Source organism: Microtus oregoni, unplaced genomic scaffold, assembly GCF_018167655.1.
Source record: "Microtus oregoni isolate MIOR12 unplaced genomic scaffold, Mior012 000040F_ref0000088, whole genome shotgun sequence".
Taxonomy (NCBI): Eukaryota; Metazoa; Chordata; class Mammalia; order Rodentia; family Cricetidae; genus Microtus; species Microtus oregoni.
Window position 1 is genome coordinate 9,306,312 of NW_024543207.1, and position 24,132 is coordinate 9,330,443.

At 34.9% G+C, this 24,132-nt stretch overlaps 1 protein-coding gene across 4 annotated transcripts in view; it reads left to right on the forward strand.

Moving 5' to 3' along the window:
• Window positions 1-24,132, forward strand: part of Cdh18 (cadherin 18) — a 756,186-nt gene that overhangs the window by 395,025 nt on the left and 337,029 nt on the right. For 2 of the 4 annotated variants that reach the window (XM_041632190.1, XM_041632193.1), the window contains exon 1: window positions 1,957-2,195. The exons of the other annotated variants lie outside the window; for them this stretch is intronic. The gene's annotated coding sequence lies outside the window, so the exon portion shown is untranslated. Of the gene's footprint in view, window positions 1-1,956; window positions 2,196-24,132 lie in introns of those variants that run through there. 4 annotated transcript variants of the gene reach the window in all.

Genomic DNA, 24,132 nt, shown 5'->3' on the forward strand with positions numbered 1-24,132 from the left:
TTATAACCTGCTATATATACATCACATGTATAAGTACATTGTGTGTGTAATATGTCTGTGTGTGTTCATCAAAAATTAGTGAAAAGAAAAAGAGTCCATGGACTTGAGAGCATAAATTGTATAAGAGATTGTGGGCCAAAAGGTATGGGTAAAACAATGTAACTACATCACAATCTCAGAATTTTAAGAAATATTTTTTTAATAATAAATTAGGACACAATGTAAAGAAAACCCTCCATGTCTATTGGGGGACACAAGGAAGAGAATAGCCAAAGCCTGCGAGAGCACCGAGTCATTATTCTGACACTGTTGCTTATTCATTACTTCCCCCCAACAACTGTAAATGTTGGTAATTTCCATATTTTAATTGACTTCTTACATCTTTCTTAGGAGCAACTAAGCACCGCAGTGTGCCATGCCTTCACAATAAGGAGTAGATGAATGGCAGCATTTCCATCACCGTTTGTTTGCTTGTTTCAACACATCAACCTCCAAATGAACGGAAATGGCTCTGCTAGCCACGTACTCCAGTGTGATAGCGACAGTCAAAGATAAAGAAGTGGATGCTAAGCATTCCCTCTGCCGCGCTTTAAAAGTAATATCCCTTACCTTATCTTCTCAAATGACCTTTCTCAATGCAGAAAAAAGACCAAATAAGAAGGGACTGGTACAAGTTAAGTAACCTTTGTCAAACACTTACCATGATTTAGTAATAATTGCCTAGATATTTTTACCGACTCTTCACAAAGAAAGTTTTTTAAAAGGACTACTTTCCCGATATTGAAGAAGTCGCTTGAGAGCCAGGGATGCCATATTCATCCCTATGGACATCAGGAGGAAAAGACCAACCTTACTCCACACCCAGGACATTAGCAAACCTGACTCCTTTTCACACTCCCTCTGTTAAACCTGAGTGATCTTTCCTCCTCTAAAGCGCAAAAGGGGGTCACTTGTAGGTTTAACAAATATGTATCCAAAGGAATGTTAGTCTCTTGGTATTTGTAATGATGGACAATGTTATGTCAGTTTTAATATCCTTGCCAGGAAACTCTTGGAATCATTCAATTTAGAAAGAAAAACAAAACAAAACAAAACAAAACAAACAAACAAAAAAACCCACCCGTACTTGTTTACGATGATGCCTCAAATGAGATGCAAGGTGCTATTGGTGGGCGAGTGTGGGTGACTTCCTGCTGGGAGAAAGTACCTAAGCTGCTTCAGCTGTTCTCATCAATTTTGAAAACAGCCAATCAGGCCTGAAATCCCTGTTATCATAAGCTGTGTACGTTACAAATCGTTGTAATTTATTCAGGAGTCAGAAGAGGTGAGAAGTTCATGCTTGGCTTAGTTCTTCTGGCACTAGGAAGAGGTAAGGAAGGCACTGCGGTCCTATCCATCTTCACAAATAAAACGCTGACCTCCAAGAGGAAGCTCCATCTAATATAAACCGTACACGCTTTGAGTACTTGGGGTAAGGCATAAAAGGACATCTCTCCGGCTAAACCACTGGACTTCCTCAGTACTACGAATCGCTGATGGATGAGCTAGCAGTTGAATGTTTAGCAGGCTGTGACGACTTTGCACGGAAATATGAAAATTTATTATGAGCTTGCCACATCAGCGCTTACCCTGGCTGCCTCTGCTCTTTCCCTTTTGCTGTATACTCCCACTCCCTCTGACAGCCACCCCCTGCCTTTGCCCCTACTTTCCCATCCCCCCCTCAGAGAACTGCTGGTCTAAACTGTCACAGTCCTGGCCGTCAATTTTCAAGAACACAGGATTTTTTTTGTTTGTTTGTTTGTTTGTGTGTTGAAATGATTCTTATGAACCTTACTGCTTTCTGTGTGACCTTGCCTATGGGACAGGAAGGGTAGTAGTGCAGCCCCGAAAGTATGCACGCTGGGGTGTGGGAGAAGGAGGCAAAAAGGGGAAGGGAGTAGAGGGAGAGTCAGAGAGCAGAGGAAGGAGGAGAGACTGCGAGAGCCGAGCATCAGGCCGACAAGCGCTGCCAGCCAATCAGAGGCACGCTCAGGAGCTGCAGAGACCCAGCCTGGGAGCCTGGGGCTGGAGGTGCGCGCAGCCCAGCCTGGGCTCTCCGAGGACCGCGAGCAGCCGTGCCCAGAGCTCTGAGAACGTCCCCCCTCTGCTTCTCATAAATTAAGTTTCTTTCCACCAGTTAGGGCAAGTCAGCCAAGGTAAGGTTTCAATACATCACACTTTACTCTGTCGTGACATTCATATTTTTATACAATGGGACTGCTTACCCAGTTCGGAGTGAAACAGTATTGGTGAAAATCTTCCTCCAGGATGCTTTTCACGGGGTGCTGTGCTAATGGGAAAGTTGCAGCCCGCCGCCTTGTCGCTTGTATAAATTTGTGTTTCTTATGCCGGAATGCTGCTCTAGAGCCTCTGGAATGTGAAGCTTCTGATATAGCTGGTTTTGTGGAGATGTTGGTCTGTGGATGTGCTGTTATCTGCCTTGCTCCTGAAGAAGTTGGAAGGGGACTCTGCCAGGCGCATTGGAATACTGAGGGCATCCGATTAATCTATCTATAAAAGTGCGATCCGCGTGATCAGAATCAAACAGGGATGTTGCAGTCAGATTTTCCACAGAGCTTTTTAATTATTGTCTTTCCAGTGTCTTTAAAATTGCATGGCATCTCCGCACTGGAATTGCTGCAAGAAGAGCCTTTCTGTTTTGTTTTGTTTTTTTTTTTAATTTTTAATTTTTTAATTTTTAGAAATTTGTTTGCTTTTCATTTTTTTTACTTTAAAAATGTCTTTCATACCTGTTTATGGAAGCCTAAGGTGAAACTTCTATGTTTTATAAAGGGCACAGTAATGATACCGGGAGAGAAAGAAGCCTGCTGGCTGTTGTGATCACTAGCTAGTTCATTTGGTGTCTGCCTCTGTTTCTTAACTCTCAGGCATTGCCTTAACTTCCTACATTTGCTTTGTTCTGAGTGTGGAAATCCTCTAATTTTGTCTTTGTTTCCACATCTGAACAGCAAGAAAGATCACGTCTGTACTTGTATGTGAGTGTGCTGTGCATGCAGATGTTGAATCAGGCAAATCCTTTCTATGTAACAGGTGAAAACAGAATTTTACTAGTTAGGGATATGGAGATGTCCTTAACTCTGTTATCTGTTACATTAAATAAACCTTATGCTTGTTCATGCTAAGTGTTCCTTATGTTTTTTAGACTGGAAACTGAGAAAAATAAGAGTATTAGGGAAAATATTCTGCTTTCTGGCGTGCTCAGGTGATGGCAAGTCTGCTTTGAGACCAGAGAGATCAGAGAAAGATCTTGTTTTGCAGCCAAAAATCTAACTATATACTCTGCTTGCGTTTTCCAACCTTTATCTTTCATTCTGGCATCACCCACAGATGTTAAACACAGGGGGCTGCCCGTCTTCAATAACTGTTCTCTGTCTCAGTGCACAGTCTCCTCAAAGACTATATTCAGTCCTGAATCAAGAGTGTGAAATGCAGAGTAGATCTTAAACATACCTGGTAAGATGTGGAAGGAGGAAGCAGAATATGATACTAGAAGAGAGTCTGTTCTGTAGCATTCTGGTCTGGTCCAAGCTCCAATTTTTATTGCAGTTTCTTTCAAGCTTCCTGTTATATATTTGAGTCTATATTTACAGCTAATGAATTAACCTAGAGTCAGGACCCAATTCATTCACTCTAGACGGTATTCACTTAATGAGTTCTGGTCAATAATTACTTTATGCATTATAGTTTCAGTGTTTTTCAACACAGAGTGCTAACTTAAGGAAACAAATAGACAATGATGCTAATGGCCTGTATTGATTGGCTACCTGAAAACAAGGTTTGGTACAAAATAAAAAAAAAAGAGCTATTTCAAATGCAGCAGAAACGCTCAGCAGAAATAGGCCAATAGCAGAGGAGACTAAGACACTAGAAGAAATGCGGTGGGAACTCTATTTCAAGCAATGACTGGTACACTCTGAATATGATCATCTATAGCAGTTGCAAGCATAGGCAACAGCTTCTCTGATACTTAGATTTCATATGTGCAAACTGGTGATTATTATTACTCTTATGACCTTTGCTAAAATGGATAAGGGGAAATGGAGATTTAATTCTACAACATTATGAAATTTTAAACAAAGTGTGTTTCATGAACTAAATATAAAGGGTTTGTTTTTGTTTGCTCCTAGGAATATGATTGTTAGGCTTTGAATCTGTCTCTGTGGCCCAATTTATATAAACTGCATTTTTAGAAAATTTGTGGTTTTTCTCCTCTGAATTTGACTTATGGGTGGTTAGGAGTTGAAATCATCCCTTATGTACTTTTAAACTCAATGTAGTGACATCTAAATATGTGTGTACTCTGCAGCACATTGAAAATATTGAGGATAAACTTTCACTTATCCTGAATAAGTTAATTGGGGTAGTATAGTCCATGGAAGAGTACAGGCATTGGAAGCTAAAACTATTGTGGATGATGCTCTTTATACTTATTTAGAAAATGACAGTAAGTATACCAGTGAGCTAGAAAAACTATTGATGTGTTTCAGTCTGGGTGCTCTTCCTATTAATTCTCTAATCACTTTGTAAATGAATGGATTTCAAGTTGTACATTTCCAATGAACCCTTAGCGCATTATTCCTGGACACTGTCATGACACCGTCCTCATTTTTTCTATAAATTAAAAGACTGACACTATAATGTTCTATGCTAAAAATAGAGTAGGGGAGAGGGAGAACACTGAAGAAACAGTGTACATGTTGGGATTACAATAGATGTTCCTTCAATTTGGTATTTTTTAGATGACCCATTAAAAATTAATATTCTCATAGCAAACTGTTTCTGTTCTCCATTTTCATTGCTTGGGGTGAAATGTTTGGTATATATATATTTGGAGGTGATGTTAAGTCTAGTAGTTCTGGATGCTTGGTGTACTTTTGAGCATTCAGACCACTGTACATAATAGGATAAAACTTTTATTTTAAAGTAAGTTTTCATTGGTAGTTACAAGTAGCATACTAGGAAAGTACTGAGTACCATGATTTGAAGATGGGACAAAGGTTGGGTACTCCAGACAGCGCTGTACTACATGTGAACTCCCTGTCATATATTTTTCCCCAATTTTCAACATGAGCAAAAATCAAACATACTAACTGATATGCTCAGTTGTTATCTGAAAGGATTCAAGGCATTATTGTTATAATATCTTAAATCAGTGTCCTTAAAGTCTTGTTTGCTTAGGAGTATTTTTGGAATGCTACTTTCAAATTAGATGGTTGATAAAACTCATCCACTAGAAAGGTTGGTATTTTCTCTTCAAATAGTGTTTATTCATGAAGCACAACTTTAATATGAAATGTGCAATTTAAAGTTAGATGTAAATTTTCACTTGTTTTATGTTTCTACTCTCATATATGCCATAGTCAAAGTCCCTATGCAGAATTAAGAGTTCATAGATATGTGACCTGGGATTTATTTTTCAAAAGTAAGTGTTGAGAGCTTTCAAGACTACTCACTGTACAAGAATGAATGCTGGGATTTGTGTCCCAAAAATTTTTAGGCAAAATTGTAGCAGATGTACTGGTTGGTTGTAACACTTGTTCTTTTATGCAGAGAAGGATCCAGTTAAGCTAACCAAAATTTGCAAGATACTGGTCCAGTGAGATGTCCTTCCTCAATATATAGAGTGGAGATCAATTGCAGAAAACACCTAGCATCAACTTTGGGTCATTCTCATTCTAGAGTATTCATATACGTGTGCTCCTGCATACATGTAAACACTCACATACAAACTTATACACACATGAAAAAACTGCCATCATTAACTCAGGAATACTTAGAATTAATTGTGAATTGATAAAATAAGATAGATATACATAAACCATTATAAATTTAAATGTAAATGTAAAGAAAGCCTGTCTCAAAAAACCAAAAAAAAAAATAAAAGAATATGAATGTGTGTTGACTACTAAGAGCCCTGTGTTCCTTTACAATTGGGCATTATATATTACTACTTTATTGAGCAATTTCTTCCCTTTAGTTTATATTTCTTCCTTCCCTTTCCTCTTTCCAAGTAATCTCACATATTGCAACCAACTCCCCTATAAATCCATGACTTCTTCATACATTGGTTTTGCATGCAGATTGTATATGTATATATAGACTACCTGTATATAACCCATATAATGTAAATTGTATGATTAATCATTTAGTACTGATAAATGACTAGTTTGATCTTCCCTGGGGATGAACACCTTCCTTGCTCCCAAAATTTTCAGTGATCTATGGTTTTTATATGTTGTTGAGGTTTATGGCCTTTTTCACTTCTACTTTGGCATGACCATTGGCAACATTTTTATTTAGCGCATGTGTGGGCATCATATTCATGGGACTTTATGGGGATAGCTTATACTATTACTTGGAGATACAAACTCACAGGAAAATCATGATCTACTGACACTTAGAATATATCAGTTCCCTCTTAGGCAATAATGTTTTGTAGATGTATCTACCAGTTTAGAGTTCCACAGCTCTGAATTTTGAATGGTGTGGTTCTCTGTAGTGATCTCAGTCTGTTGCAAAGAAAAATTTTCTTAATTAGATATTAAGGGTTAACTTACCTGTGGATACAAGGACAAATATTTATAGTTGTTAGGTTATGCATTGGTTTAGTACATTGGTAGTTGTAGATTCTCCAACAATGACCACGACGTCACCGCACACTGAGTAGTTATTAGCCATGTTCCCAGTACCAGGAGTGGTTTCCCTCTCATTGAGCATGTCTCATGTCCCTTTACATAGATACTGTTTACTGACAAGATATACATGCCACTATTGCAACCTCATGATATCCTGTCATCTATATTTTTAATATAGTCTGTGGGCAACATACCAGGGTAGAACTGTTAGTGGCCTCGCTTATGGGAAGCTTTCATGGTACTTTCTGTTTTCATGAAGGCTTGTTCTCATGTGAGTTCTAGAACAGAGGTCTCTAATCCTATTTCTAAAGTACATGATGTCTGCAGCAATGAAGATGTAACGTTCGCCTCTGAGGGATAACCAAAGGCAACAGCAACCGACTATACATTTTGAGAGAATTAGCCTATAATTCAAAGCAGGACAAGGACCCCAATATGTTTGACTTTATCATTGGAGACAGTAGCTAATAGCTATTTATTATTATTATTAGAGTAGTTTTAGGTTGGTATATATCTCTATGTTGATTCTTCCATATTATTGCATAGTTACACTATCATTCTTTACCCAGTTACATATTAAAATACTTTATTGGAGATTAAAAAGAAGGCCAGTACAAAATAAATAAAGTAATGTATCAGTGCTGAAATTGTTTTGATTAGATGCATTTGTGAGATAGCAAGATACATACAGGAAATTGAACAGATGGGTGTCCAAGTAAAGCTTGTAGACAATTAACAGTTGCCCCTCCCTTTGACAGCATGTGCAGATGCTGCTTTTGTGTATAAGGTTTTGATGTGTAGATTTTCTTTTTTGATAGGCTAAAAGAATTTATGGAAATTTTGGTAAATAAAGCTAATTGGATAATGAATAATACCCAAAAGTGTTCAATCAAGCTGTTTACTACAGTGCATAGAAGAGTATGATCAATAATAAGACTGGCAATTCAAGATTGTACCTATACCATGTAAAGGATGTGAAACTAAGTTTAAAAAATAAAGACAGCTCAAGTTTTCTGGTTCTAACCACTTGAGGGGATTTAAACAATTATTACATTGTAAATGGGAGAATTTTCACATCAACTTTGATATTTTGAACTAATCTATGATTATTTGTATCTCACATGAAACATAATTAGAAGACATTGCAAGTTTACTGTACAATTTTTTCAATTTACCTGAAATCAGCATTCTTGTAGATCAATATACCTATCAAGGTTTAAACATAGAGTCATTGATTTCCTATAAATATTTGTGATGGTATTTAACTATTTAAACTATTATCACAATGAACACTGAACTCAGTGTGGAATGAGTATGGTGAAATTATAATTTACATTTAAAATGTGTAGAAGTGAATTATTTACAAGTTTTTTTTTTTTTTTTTTTTTTAATAAAGCACAGTGTCTTTCTAGAAAAGGAAAGCTAACTTCCTTTTCGTTGACCTGCTGGAACTTGTCCTGGTGCCTCAGGGCTGTAATTAAAACCTGCTGGAGTCCGACATAGGTCCATTGCTGTGAAGTTATGGCAAACCTGGACCATAGAGACACTTTCTAAAACACAAAACAAAACAAACAAACAAAAATAACAAACAACCAAAATCAAAAAAAAAAAAAAAAGGAAAAACACTCTCCTAAAAAATATGAAGTAATGGAAAACATGAAAGGGGACAAAATGAACAAAACTAATTTAAGTGTTTTAATAAATATCACTAATTATATATATATGAAATTGAAAATACCATCATAAACCTTATATATTCTTATGTACTGAGATTTAAAATTCTTTTTAACAAAAATCCATTGAGCTAACAAATGAATTGAAACAATTACATGTTTCTGTTCCTTTTTTGTTGTTTATTAGTTTTGCTTTCTAAGCATATGCAGTTAACTATGTCTGTCTTTGATAAACATGACAAAATTTGAATGAACAATGACAGTATGCAAAATGACACTTTAGTCATCTCTCTTTTTCTGGTTTTATAGAATATCTTGTTTTTAGGGAGTGGCATCATTTGAACTCAAGATACCTGAGAAAACCTGTGTGATTGAATTTGGAAAGGAAGCCTAATTCCCAATGCTGTTACAATTTTGTCTTTTGGTGGCTAATTCTTCTCTGAGAAACTAATCATGTTTCCAAAAACAAAAGCAAAGCCTACTAAATATTTACTTACATTTTATGATACTACACATTAAGTTATAAATCTGTATCTTTAATTAAACAAGTTACAGTCTGATGAGAGTTGTAGTAAAGAAGACTATAATGAGCATTTTATGGTCCTAGAAAAATTATATGAAGAAGAAATAAAAGCGATATGGGAACACATGTTTAAAGAGGTAGATAATGGCTAGGCATTTTATCTACTATGACTATGAAGCCCTCACTAAAAATAATATTTTTAATAAAATCTTCCAAAAATTGTGACTATGGATGAGAGTAATTTCTGTGGAGTCACATTCCATGGACTGTGAGAAATGCAAAAGTCCTTTGGTAAAAGAACACCTGCCCTGTTAAAGATCAGTCTGGTCAGCAGAGGCTGAATAAACAGCTATGGAGAGAAAGTCTGGAGGCATCTTCAAAATTCAGGTGTTAAAGTCTTAATTCCTAAGAAAAGATGCTGAGAAAGGAGATGAAATATAAGAATTTTAGGCCAAATGAGCCACACTTATGAATGGATTAAGGTTCTAATTTGAAACATCATCGGCATGGTGGCTCAAGTAGAGATTCTTGAAAATTTGGGAGGGTGAAGTAGGAGGCCTGCATGTTTGAGGCCAGTCTAGTCTATAACATGAAGTCGTGTCTCAAACAGAACATATAAAACAAATAAATCTAAACAACAAAAATCAAATCACAGACAAACAAGCATCCAGGAATTGGCTTTCTCCTTTTTCTTTGAGCTGTATTTTAGATTCTCACATTCCTTATCCGAAAGGAAATGTGTTTATTCCTTTCCCCATCAGAGACATTTGGACGTAGATAAATAAAAGAACCACAAATCATATAAGGAAACAGTGAAACAACAGCCGTAGCCACACATGCTGGTCTGGAAGATTAGTGTTAGGAATTTGGAGTCTTCCTAGGGGAGCTGGGACAGCAGTCGAGAGTTCTGAGTAGAAAAGTGACATTGTCTGTCATATATTTCTACAAGAAACACCACAGACTCTGTTGAAGTTACACTGTAGAGGAACAAGAACAAAAACAAGAAGCCAGTGACAGATGTACTCTGATTTCTGAGAAGGTATGATGATGCCTAACAGCCAAGTGACAGAGAAGAAACCGGGAAAGGTTGGATTCTATATTTACATTAATAAAAAAGCTGGAAAGATTTGATGTTGAAAAATGCATATACAAACATATTGGAGAGAACACTAAAAACAACAAATATTGTGTCGTAAAAAGAAAAATATAATTAATATAGCTTTTATAATAAGCAAGTTTTACAATAAGAGGAGAAAGAAGAGAGAAAGCTAAAACAGTACTTTATAATCTAAAGCATGAGGTATCCAAGATGGGCATCTATGTCTTCTCTGAAAGCAAAATCACAGGAGATTTGTGTGTGCAGACACCAGAGTAGAAATTATGGTTAGTGGAATGCAGTTAAAAGAAGAGTAATGCTGAAGAAAAGATGTAAAAACAAGTCTATCAACTTGGAGAAATGAGGACTCAGGTTAGGAAGACTGATGGGAACTAAACTGAATAGGAGGATGTGTCTGCAGGGAGTAGAGAGTCTTAGAAATTCTGGAGAAGATAGATCTCTTTAAAAGATTATTGTTTTATTTCTCATTTTTATATGGAGACACATTTCATTAAAAAGTAATCTTTAATTATCAATTTAGATGCTACAACATCATAGGTTATAAATCAAATAAAAAAGTCTACTTGTGAGAAAAAACTCAACATTAATCCAATAGATCTCACTCACCTTGACAAAAGGACCCTTTACAGAAACGGTGAAAACAGCAGGGAAGCACAGCCATATGCTCCTCATTATTTCTGGCTCTAGGATCAGCTGCAAAGCAAACAGATAAACCTTGCGGCCTCAAGCCCTGCAATTATATTCTGAGTAGGAATGATGGCTTTCAAGAAGAGACTATCAAACAAAATCTTGCATTGTTGAAAAAGTATGTCCATATAAATAAGACATATATTCATCTGTGCAGTGGTGACAGACGCCTTTAATCCCAGCACTCGGGAGGCAGAGGTAGGTGGATCTCTGTGAGTTCGAGGCCAGTCTGGTGTACAAGAACTAGTTCCAGGACAGGCACCAAAGCTACAGAGAATCCTTGTCTCAAAAAAAAAAAAAAAAAAAAGATATTCAACAACAAACAGCAACATTTAACACTATGGTTTTGTTTTAATAATACTTTTTTCAATAGCCTATACTAAAATTTAACCATCAATGGACACTGTTGAGAGGTGGAATCTGCAAAAATCAAAGTGCTTGACTTTCAATATTAGGACCTGGTTTGATTTCCAGATCCATCATACACGTGTGTGTGTGTGTGTGTGTGTGTGTGTGTGTGTGACCATGTGTATCTGTTTTAAAACTGTGCAAGGGCTGGCGAGACATGAAGCTGGTGCTTGAGAGCCAAGCAACTTTGCAGTATACTGTAGTTCAGACCAGCTAGAGAACTCATCTTAAAAAAACAAAAAGTGTAGGGAATTATGCCTAAGAAAAGACACTCAAGGTTGTTCTCAGACCTCTGTAAATACATCCACATACAAACAAAAGTTAGATCTAATGAGAAGCTGTTTACTAAACAAGGGAGGTTTCCTAGTCACATGAATAAATTGAATATACTCCCAAATGAAGTCAGGAGAGTTGATTCAGACTTCTACTCCTCTGCCATATAATTCAGAGCCAGGAAACCCTTATGAAAATCCAGCACCTGGCTCTTGGATTTGCTGGTGTCCAGAGCAGGGATAACAAAACTCTCTGGCCAGTGCAGATTTCTCATTCTAATGAGCCCTATTATAATAGCACAGAGCAGAAAGGTGATAAAATATTTTACTTTGAATGAAGAACTTGCTTTAATTAAAAAGACTCAAATAACACTACAGTTTTTTAATTCAATTAGTTATATTGGTAGTATTGAAATATACATAAGTATTTTATTAATCAGAAATGAACGTGAGAAAATCAAACTGCCAATGCCTCCTGAGTGCTGAAATTAAAAGCATGTGCCACCATACTGGCACAGAAATGAATCTTTTTGAAACACTCTTCCAATATATTTAGTAGGTTGGCCTCAAATTCTTGATTCTATTTTTTCAGCCTCTGAAGCGATAGGATGGCAAACATGTGACATCACACCCAGCTCTGAAAAGTTTTTTGAATGTGAAAAAAAAATCACAAAAGGCCAGAAAATCTATAACCATCCATGTGGTTTCTTGTGTATACTGAATTGTTCGTTCTTCTAATATAGAGTTATGTTGCTTAATATTTTCATTTTAGATATGACTAGGTTACACCATGAAATTAATCTCATTGTGTGTTAACACCTGGAAATTTAATTCAACAATAAATATAATGAGAACATTATATTAGTTATGAAAACTTTTTCCCTTAATATTCTGATTAAGTGGCTGAACATTTAACTCTGCAATTCCACCTATGATTTACGCCCAGACATTGAAAAGCCTGAGAAACCTTTAGGTGCTTAGATATAAATCTGTACTTTTAGCAGCAAGGGAAAAAATTACTGTAGTTGTAAATGTGATATTTATGTAAATATACAAGATTACTAAACTAAACGAATATTTCAGAGACTAAGAGAAATTAAAATATTCTATCACAAAGTATTACATGGTACACATACCACCACCACTATCAATCATAATGGAACTTCATAATTCCCCCTGTCTTTATCTTTTTATTCTTCTTCTGTCTGAGGATATACCCTTTAAAATGAAAATTATAAATACCATAGAAGAAATGGACACCTAAGACCTGCCTAGTGGCATGAATATGCTGACATTGATGTAAACTGAGTTGTGCCTCGTGTTAACAGCTAAAGAAAAAAAAAATCACTACTTGCATATCTAAACAGAAACTATCACTGAATCTGTATGGATATTCCACTGACCTGTAATTATTTTCATGATGGCAGGATAAATTGAAAAAATTCAACGCACAAATGTGAAGAATATTCACAGCTTGATCGATATCAGAGCTTCTCACAGAAAACAAAATTCAAATTACTTCAAAAAAGGGAAATAGTGTATGTTGTCTAGTGTAAATGTACTTTCTAATATTTATATCTAATATTTGTATTTTAAAACAGTAGTATGGCTGCCTACACTGCACACTAGTGAATTCCAGAAATTATAGGGAAACAAATGGTGGGGGAATACGCCAGTCTTCCCCAATCTGATTTTAGGTGATCTTGGAAGGACTGTGAATAACTACACGTCTGGAACTCTGTGGACTTATCAGGTTGCTGACTCAAAAGCTGAAATACTGATCACGGAGGATATGCCAATGACCCAAGATATAGGGGAGTAACTTCTGCCACATGCAGAATCCATGAAATCAACATGTAGTATGGCTATACTAGCACCTATCTTCCCTTCAAAATCCCTTGCTTATTGTGTCTCCAAATAAGAAATAGCTTTTTATGTCTTTTCCTCTTACATTTCTGCCTTAGTTCTATTAGCTTCTTTGAGGCAATATTTATTGTAACAAAATAAATTATAAGGTTGTTGTGTGGCTTTTCTGAGGGTGATGTGAAGAACTATTTACCCAGACAGGAAAGGCACCAAAAAGGCTTAGTATGATTTTATCTAAGTCTAGCGAAAGAGTTTGTTTGGAGGTACTTAAGTAAAATGGGTGACTCAAATGTAGTTGCCTTTTTCGAGATGCTGAAGGTCTTGTCCAATCCAGAAAAACAAAACAAAAAAGCTATAATATAATCCAAAAGTTAACCTTTCCTTCCTTTTTTAAAATTATCTACTTTACTAAAATTTCCACATATTAATCATTAGTTTTTCAATCTATAATCTGTGATACAGTGTATGTGTAGGGGGAGAGGATGTGTGTGTTGGGGAGAGAGGGAGAGATATAAAGACTATATGTAGTATACATATGTATGAACATTTATGCATACAGAGGCAGAATGATAGAAATACCTGCATAAGCTTTGTTCAACATTTGTTTACTAATTTTTCAATTCTATAGAAGATACATTTGTATAATATTTCTTAGATGATTGACATCTCACAAAAAATATATCAACCTGGGCCTTTTTTTAACCCTTAGCACCATTTCTGACCAGTACCCCTAGGTATATAGTACCCCTAGGTGTGTGTATATATATATATATATATATATATATATATATATATATATATATACATTTTTCCCTGTTTTCGGTGAATCATGGTTATTTCCTACCATTGTTATTTCTTCACTCTGGCATTCTTCATTCTACCAAGCTTTCCAATCTTTGAAATTCTCTCTGATCTTCATTAATTTCTTCCTCTAAAGTCCTTCCAACTTATACAATTGACAGACATTATACCTGCAGGTTATAGGCAGTTCGTTTTTTGAAACTTCTCAAAGTAAGAAAGTCTACACTTCCTAAACCTTGCAGACAATTACCATTGATTATTCATCCTTCAAAGTTGTTTAAAATCTGCATTACTATTGATTATAACTAAATTACTGATTTATAAAGTAAAATACCAAAACATTACATTTTGCATGCCCATATGCACAGTGGCAGGCAAATAACTGTCACTCAGAATGCTTCAGAATGTCAAAAGATAATTTGTCTTTTTACGTATTTTTGCTGTGATCATGTTGATGGTCAAAATCTAGGAGAATTTTATGTTTTCTATACTATCTAAAGACATTTCTCAGGAGGTGCTCATTTAAATTTATCATACAAATTGCAATGCAAAATCATTTGCTTCAACATATTTTAGAAGAAATTATGAAAGTTGCATCAAGAAAAATTAACTTAGAACCACTGACTACTGACACACAAAAAACCAAAAGGATGCAGTTTTGGAACTTTAAGACTCAGTTTTCTATGGATATCCATGATTTGCCAGGGCAGAGACAAGAACCAGCTTTTAGACCATCTAAGCGCAGTAGCTTCAAAAGCAGCTCTTGAATGGCTGGAAAAGTGTATTGGGAATAGCTTGTTCCTCGGAGGAAGCATTGCAGGCAGATTTCATGTGCATGCAGAAAGGTATTTTTAACACTTAAATGTGGTATTATCATCCTGGAAGTGCTGACTCTTCCGAGTGCAAAATTGTGGCTTTCAGACAGAAGTAAACTAGGACACCCTGTCAGCATCCTGGAAATGATGCCCGTTCTTTCACCATAGGAAATGCCAAACATTCGGAGTCAAAAAGAAACACATTAACTCAATGAAAAAGCTGGATTGTCCCAATCAATAAGCTTTGTAAGAATAGGTAATTCTTAGATAATAGGCTTTATCTACTAAATTTATTACCAACCATGAGAAAATAATCTTTGCAAAAATTTGGTTTTCAAGTATACCTAAAATAAGAATTGCTACAAATAATGTTGTCTTTAATTGGTATTGATCCTTCTGCTCTGCCTGAGTGCTCAGCCCAGAGCTTATACTGTAGAGAATTTAGATGCCTGTCCTGAAGTAAAGCTCTAGGACGTATTCTACAATCTGATCTCCAGCAATAAATGGTCATCTTTTCCTACTAAAATTCATTCTTACTGAGTCCATGAAAGTGGAAGTTATAAAAGTATGACACTTTCTCAGATAGTAAATTAACATATTAAGACAATAGATCAATATCATATAAGGGTTCACGGTTCTATTATGGTACTACAGTATACTGATATTTGGGAGAAACAATTATGTTTGTAAGTACACATTATATAGCTATACATAGAGATAAACAATGTCTACTCAGATTTAAATGACTAGTTTTCCAATTTTGTTCTTATTTATCACAATTGATCACTTATTATTCACTTGAAGGAACATTCAGCCTTGTTCACTGACAGTGTTTTCTAAACAGAAGCCATAAATTTGACAGAGAGTAACAGAGAGAGTCTGGGTGGATGATTTGGATAGTACCAATATTGTAATATCAAAAATATAGGAAAAATAAACAAATAAAAGAACTTTTTTATATTTTTAAAAAATTTTAGGATTTTTTTTTAATTGTTTTTTTGTTGATCTCTACATGTTTCTCTGCTCGCCTCCTTGCCTCTCCCCACCCCTTCAACTCTCTCCCAAGGTCCCCATGCTCCCCAATTTACTCAGGAGATCTTGTCTTTTTCTTCTACCCATGTAAATTAGATCTATGTATGTCTCTCTTAGGGTCCTCATTGCTATCTAGGTTTTCTTGGATTGTGATATGTGGGCTGGTTTTCTTTGCTTTATGTTTAAAAAGCACTTATGAGTGAGTACATGTGATATTGTCTTTCTGTGTCTGGGTTACCTCACCCAAAATGATGTTTTCTATCTCCATCCATTTGCCTGTAAAATTCAAGATGTCATTATTTCTTTTCTGCTGTGTAGAACTCCATTGTATAAATGTACCACATTTTCCTTATCCATTTTTCGGTCAAAGGGCATTTAGGTTGTTCTCATGTTCTGGCTATGACAAACAAAGCTGCTATGAACATAGTTGAGCACATGTCCTTGTGGCATGGTTGAGCTTCCTTTGGAAAGGGAACCTCTAGATACAGAATGTTTTTCTTCTTGGAAGAGGTATCTGGAGGCCACACAAGTATTAATTCTATTTCCAATGCTTCTTCCCCCACAGTAACTATTGACTGCTACTCTGTTTGCACCTAGGACTTTCTGAGCCATCAGTGTTTTCGTTTTGTCTTGCTGAACTTGTCCAAACCATGAGCAGGCAGGCATAAGCACTGAGTTTTTAGGTGTGACAACCCTGCCATATCTGCAAAACACTGTGTTGCAGCACACCTTAAAATCTCTATCTTTTAAAGCTTTGCTTCTCTCATTTGAAGCACGATTTCTGAGCCTTGGGGACTGGAGAGGTGATATTAGATGTTTAATTGATTATTAAATGTCCCACAGATTCTGATTTTCCACTCTTTGATATTTTGTGTCTATATTAGTCTCCGTCTACTTTAAAGGAAGTAGACTGAGAACTTTACTACTCCATGGGTATAAAGATGAGCATGCAGAGGTAATTTATTTCTACTTCCATTAAGAGAAGATTGGTAGTGGGTTCTCCTCTAGGACCCATCATGTTCCCAGTCTATGTTCTTATGGCTCAGTTATTACTAACAGATATGAATGCCACCCAGTTTAGTGAGCCATACTTAAAGGCGATAGTCGCCCCCACAACATCCATGCCTGTCTAATACCAATGGGCACTTGTCAGGGTCGTAATTCTGTTTAATGGGATTCAAATATGGTAAAAATGTTAATGCCATATTTCTCCAAATATTGTCCATCACACCTTTCAGCAGTAAGGAGACTAGCCAATAGGCATAAATTGCCAGGTATTGGCAGTTTAATTTTTCCATATGTGCTAAGACTCAAGCATGTCGTGTTTTCAGAAACAGTATATTACTGACATATTTCAGGGTAACCAAGAACAATGACCATGACCTGTATAGATTCAGGGGAGGGGACCTTCAGTTTCAACAATGCAAAAGAAGGCAATTAGTAAAATATATTTGAAACAGATAGAGATGGTCAAAAGTTTGTATTGTTAAGTATAAAACCCAATTTAAATGAAAAAAAACACAGATTGAAAACAAACCAATCCTATTCTAGACAACAAATTTAATTGTATTTAGAAATCAATCAAATATATCAAGAGCAGTGTGATTCCTTGAATATTTGAATGCTTAAACAATACTTAATTCTCTATTCTGACTCTTTTATAAATCAATCAGTCTGTCATTTAAATTTTTGTAGATACAAATCTTCTGTATACTAATAACTCTTCACTGAATAAACTCAACCCTTCCTAGTTGGTTTATGACTTCTATTGCCTATATTCTCACATGTGTCTATTATTATTATTTCTTGCACACATTTTCAGACTCTTGTTTGTTACACTGCTATACTCTGTCTTAGGAGTTTATATAATTCTTAATTATTTTTGACAGCTAGATGCTCGCCCTCAAAGTGAAATTATTATGAGGACAGTATTCATTTTAGGACATTATTTTCCTATTAGAGCACTTTTTCACCATGGTCTGATACCTACTCAATGAAGTTTTAATTTTGGGTGACGTATGATTTTTATTTACTGTGTTTCATTTTTAAATCAACTCTCTCAAAGAATATTCTGAGGCAAAAATCTTTACATTTGCTCATGAGAATAAATAATTAAATACATTAAATTATTTAGTCACTGTATATTATATGTAACTTTGTAAAGAATTTTTGAATTTCATAACTTTAAGTTTACTAGTGGAAAGAAAAAAAAAGATCTGAAATATATTTTCAACTCATTTCCAATGGTCAGATTTTAATGGGAATCCTTTTGCTAAGAGTAGCACTTTTTATTTGTTGTAATATAGATATTTTATTACTTTTCATTGCTATGAAAAATTATCCAATGCATCATTACTCATGCTTTAGCTTTAATATAAAGGACTTTTCAGACTATAAAATTATACAGTTAATAAGATTAAAATATGATTAACATTTTCAATTTTATCCAGATCCACATTCCCTTTATCTCCTGTCAGGTTTCCATAATTTTAGTTATTAAAAATAAGAAGCTAGCTACTACCTGTGAAATCATGAGATTTTTACTGTGGAGCATAGGCATTGTTGGATGTATTATGAGCAGAATTGCATAAATAGCATCCTCTGAAACACTGTACAGAATAAACCATACAGGATGTTTAGGATTAGTAACCTTAACTAATGTACTAAATTTTTAAAAGGGGTTTCTTTCTATTGCGTTTTGCATCATCTAAATAACATATTCTTTCTTCATATACAAATGAATTTAGGTTCTGGGATAGATCGTTTAAAGTCACACAGTAGAGGCAGAAGAGATGACTCAGTTTTTAAGCACACTTACTGCTCTTAGAGAGGACCTGAACTTGACTCTCAACACCCATGTCAGAATTCACAGCTTTACGTGCCTCCTGTTTCAGGAGGAACTAAACACTTCTGAGCTCAAAAGCACTAATATATGTATAAAAGCTGCAACAGACCATACACATATTCATGAAAAACAATAAATATAAATATTTATCAGTCACAATATTACTTGATTAATTTCTTTTGGAAGCAATGATTCATTGTTTTTATGTGTACAATGTACCTGACCTGCTGTATGTTTACTTTTTGTTTTCAGGGGGTATCAACAATCCAAAACTATACATATACTTTCTTTGCGCCCTGGCTTCCTTTCTAGAGCATAAAGAACTATTTATTGACAAAGAGGGACAATAACTTATGACAGTGGTTTTCAACCTGTGGGTAAAATCCCCCCCCACAGGAATCACATGTCAGGTATTTGCATTAAGATACATAACCCTAACAAACTTACAGCAATAAAGTAAAAACAAAAATAATTTTATGGTTGGGGTCATCATAAAATGAGGAAATGTATTAAAGGGTAGCAGCATTACAAATGTTGAAATCCAGTGCTTTGGGGGATTCTTTTTCCTCTGTCCACAAACTCTCCTACCCACCACTCATAATACCCTAACACTCCACTCTGTCTGCCCTTCACCAATACCCCCTTAAACTAATCTCATTGAAACATTGTGCTTACAGAACAGTAGATTTCGTGATGCCACCTATAGCGCTCTCTTTACCAATTACCAGAGTCAAAAATAGCAAACAAGCTCTGGCTTGATTCTACACTGCTGGTTCATCCACACTAGGTGTTTACTAGTATGTAGTATGGTGCATTAAATCTACTCAAGATAATGATTTCATTTGTTTTTTTTTTTTCTAGCGGATGAGTGCTAACTGATTTTGACTCAAAATCAGGGGTCATGTGAAGCAGATTTTGCTACTACAATAAAATATTGAAGAAAACTCATTCTTTTTATTTTTTTTTTATTTTCGAGATAGGGTTTCTCCGTAGCTTTTATTGGTTCCTGTCCTGAAACTAGCACTTGTAGACCAGGCTGGCCTCGAACTCACAGAAGTCCGCCTGCCTCTGCCTCCCCAGTGCTGCAAATAAAGGCGTGTGCCACCACCGCCCGCCTCTTAAAAGAAAACTTTTTTTTTTTTTTTTTTTTTTTTTACTTACAGTTTCTAAGGTTACCACACCTGATCTGTGATTTCAAGTTTCTGTGAGGTACCATATTATGACAGGGTGAATTTATGATGGAGTAAAATGCATTTAAATCACGAGAAAGGAAGTCAGATGCCCAATTTTCTGAAGATTCATAATCCAGATACTCTAATCACGTCCATGAAGAAGAAACACCCTCAGGTAGAAATGAACTGTTCAAATATTTAGCTTCTAATATATCTCAGATAGAACCTACACAATAGTGTTCAAGGTAGGGTCCAGATCCAATATTCCCTTGGTTAGTCAAAATTCTGTTAAAATCCATCACATGGGTCCTTTTATAAACCCATAAGTGTTTACTCAATACACATAAATTTTATCATTTCTTTGAAAGTCCTAGGGGACTAAGACTTGAACTTGCATAAAATTGTATGAAATAGAATTTATCATTATAAAGTATATTTTCTTTTTCTTCTGGATATGGTGATACAGATCTACTATGTTCATAGTGAATTTAGAAAATGCAGGGAGGAAATAAAATTTTAAACTGTCCCTACTCAAATACAGTCTCAATAAACTCTGGGAAAAATATTATATCTCTATATGGTATATTTATTGAAAAAAATTATTTTAGGCCAATTCTGGTATCAGTGTTATTTGTGCTATAAACAAAAGGCATCACTGGATGATCTATCTTAAATATGTTAAATGTAACACACTGTGATCATTTTGATTCTATAATTTTATTTGTCATTATATTTATATGTCATGTTTGTGTGGCCTATGTGTTTGGTGCATGAACTCATGAGTGTGTGTGTGTGTGTGTGTGTGTGTGTGTGTGTGTGTTGGCATCAATATTTTCTTTGGTTATTTATCCACATTATTTTCTGACACTGGGTATCTCACTAATCATAAACCTCACTATTGCAACATAATAGGGCAGCAGCAAGCCCCAGTGATTCTATTAATTAGCCTTTCAATGCTGGGATTACCAATACAGCCTACTAGTCATTTCTCTCTTTGTAGGTAATGGGAATACCAATTCATGTTTTTCTGCTTTCAGGGCAAGCATTATCCTAAATGTCGTCTTCCAAGTCCATACTTCTTCAAGTGTGATAAACACCTTTGTCTGTCTTATCATATGTAACTTTCTTTCACCACTATTGTCCACCTTGCTCAACTTATTTGCATTGATAGTTCTTTTTATGGTCTTATTATTTTACTCCATTGCACAGAATTACTTGGAAAGAATTCAAATTGCTCTATTGTTTTATAAAAATAGTTTCGCATTATTCTTTCAGTTTATTTTTTCATATTCTGTACATATGGTCATTGGGAGTACCCTATCTTTAGTGGTCACGGACAGCTCTTCAGTTGACATAACATAGGGAGATATTTCCATGTGTTTCTTTCTTTCTTTTTTTTTTTTTTTTTTTTCTTTTTTTTTTTTTTTTGGTTTTTTCGAGACAGGGTTTCTCTGTGGCTTTGGAGCCTGTCCTGGAACTAGCTCTTGTAGACCAGGCTGGTCTCAAACTCACAGAGATCCGCCTGCCTCTGCCTCCCGAGTGCTGGGATTTAAGGCGTGCGCCACCACCGCCCGGCTCCATGTGTTTCTATGTTAGTTCTGTTCTATTTTCTACATTAGTGCTCAAATGATAAACTTCGTAGCCATTGGACACATGTTGTTTTAGGAATCACCTTTGTTTTTCATGTCAGTATAATTACCTTCCTGCAGCATCATATTAGACATTGAAATAAAAAGTTGAAGGAATGAATAATTGAATAATTTTAGAAGTATGCATAAAATAGTATATGAAAAAAATCTATATAAAATATGTATACTAAACAAATAAGTTTTAAATGTGTTGGTCAGTGAAAGTGGCTAAGACTCACCTTGTTGTCATGTGGATTATCACCTGGGTTATCTCAGGCACTGGGCTTGTGTCTCAGAGTTCTCTTTACTAATTTCTACTTGTTGCCTATGGTTTTGATTTTCTTTTCTTATTGCTTGATAAAAATAAGTATAAGTAAATTTCAAATTTTGATATAAACAGTTTTAAGAATTATGTATCAAAGAAGCACAGGGACCTTTTAGAACTTTGGTTTCAAATATGAATTTATCACTTACACATATTAATGTTTCTTCTCTCCTTAGTCTGTTATATATGTTAACAGTAACTCTAAGTTATAATATTACATTTTCACCTTTCAGAATTAAAATTTGACACATGTCTAATTTAATTTAAGATATTTCATATTCATTTCAAGCATCATTATTTTATTTATAATCAATAAATATCCCCACTTAATTTAAAGAAAAAACTAAAGATCCTATAGAAGTTAGGAAAAGTATTTTAAAATCATTATTCTTCATGAAAATTAAAAAATACATGAGAAATAAATTATAAATGTGAGAACATAGAAAAAAGAGAAATTGTAATAATTCCTATTCTTAATAATTGTAATAATTAAGATCTCCAAGGAAACACATTTTTAATAAATCAATCCAGAAGAAATGTTTTAGATAGGTGAACATAGAATTTCAGAGTAATTATAATAATTCCTATCATTAATAATTTTAGTAATTAAGATACTCTGTGAAAACATGTTTTTATATTCATAATAAATTATTTCAGAAAAAAATTTTCAGTTAGAGAAATGTAAACAAGGAAAATAATTTGGAAAGCCTTGTGAATGAACTATAAAGCAACATCGTTATATAAGAAATATGTAGAAGATTTCAAAATTAAGTAATTGTGGCATGGAGCCTCAGACAAAGAATATAATGGCTATTATCTCTTGTGGTATATTACCTTACGTTGTACATGTATTTTCACTTTATTTTATATTATATTTATAGTTTTATAACTTTATATATGTATATAATGTTTTGATTAATTTCAAGTGTTCTTCCATACCCAGCAGCTTCTCCCTATCTTCCCCACTGCTCCTCCCTCCCTACCTGAAATGATCTTATTTTAAACTTAGAGTTACGTTAATTCCACCTGTATGGTTGTGGGTCTAAGACCAAAACATGAGATCACATTCATTATAAAAATGAATACACCATCTCTGGGCATCCGTAAGTTAACAATATAGCACAGCTTGGGTTGAGACCTCATAAGCCCTTCTTTGTCCTTGTAGGAGTTTTGGCACACTTGATCTTGTGTAGGTCTTGTGCAAGCAGTTATAGGCTTTGTGAATTCACAAGATCAAATGTTGTACCGCTGCTGACATTGACTATTACGGACCCTTACAATCATTTTACCCTCATGTTCATGGTGCTCCATGAATATTATGAGAAGGGGTTGTGATATAGCTTCTCTGTTTATAAATGAGCACTCCACAGCCTCTTATTCTCTGCACCCCAACATGCTGTGAATCAATATATACTCCATAAAGTGGGTGATCCAATGGTCTTAGAATTTATATTCAATAGCCCTATAATATAAGGCAGAGGTTTCTTTTTTCATAGGCTAAGTGTATTTAATATTCTTTAGTGTATACCAATATGTGTGTATATATTTTATTACCCTTCTAGAGTAGTAGGTTTTCAGGAGTGTAAGTTTACAGCAAAAATATATATAAATAAATAAAGAAAAAGAAAAAAGAAAGAAAAAAAGCAATAGTTTTAGAGTAAACCCTAAATGCCTCATGGTCTGCAATAGGTTATGATACACTCTTCTGAAAGTAGGTTTCCATTCATTTTTTTAAAATGTATTAAAGTTTATATATATTCACACACAACCCCTTATATACTGCCCTTGTTTTCTCACCTCATTAAACCCTTCCTATTTTGTTATTCCATTTCTACCTCCATAACATCTATGTCTTCTTCTTATCTATTGCCATCATCATCAAGGCCCTTTACCAGTCTCCTGAATCCTGTGAGTACTCCAATTTAAACATGCATGTATAGACTCAGGCTAGCATAAATTTATGAATGAGAATATGCAACATTTGTGTTTGTACGTCTGATTTTCCTTAGAATGATTATATTCATCTCCATACATGTCCTTGAAAACTTCATAATATCATTTTTCGTTAAAACTCAGTATTTTCATTGTAATTATGTATTATATGTTCATTATATATCCATCAGTTGATGGAAAGTGGTATGTCTTTTTTCTCTACTCTTGTGAAGAGAGAAGCAACGAGCATAGATGAGAATGAGCAAGTGTCTCTGAAATAGCAAAAGGACTCCTTTGGAAATCTATCTTTTATAATTCTATTTTGGGTTCCTCAGGCCTCT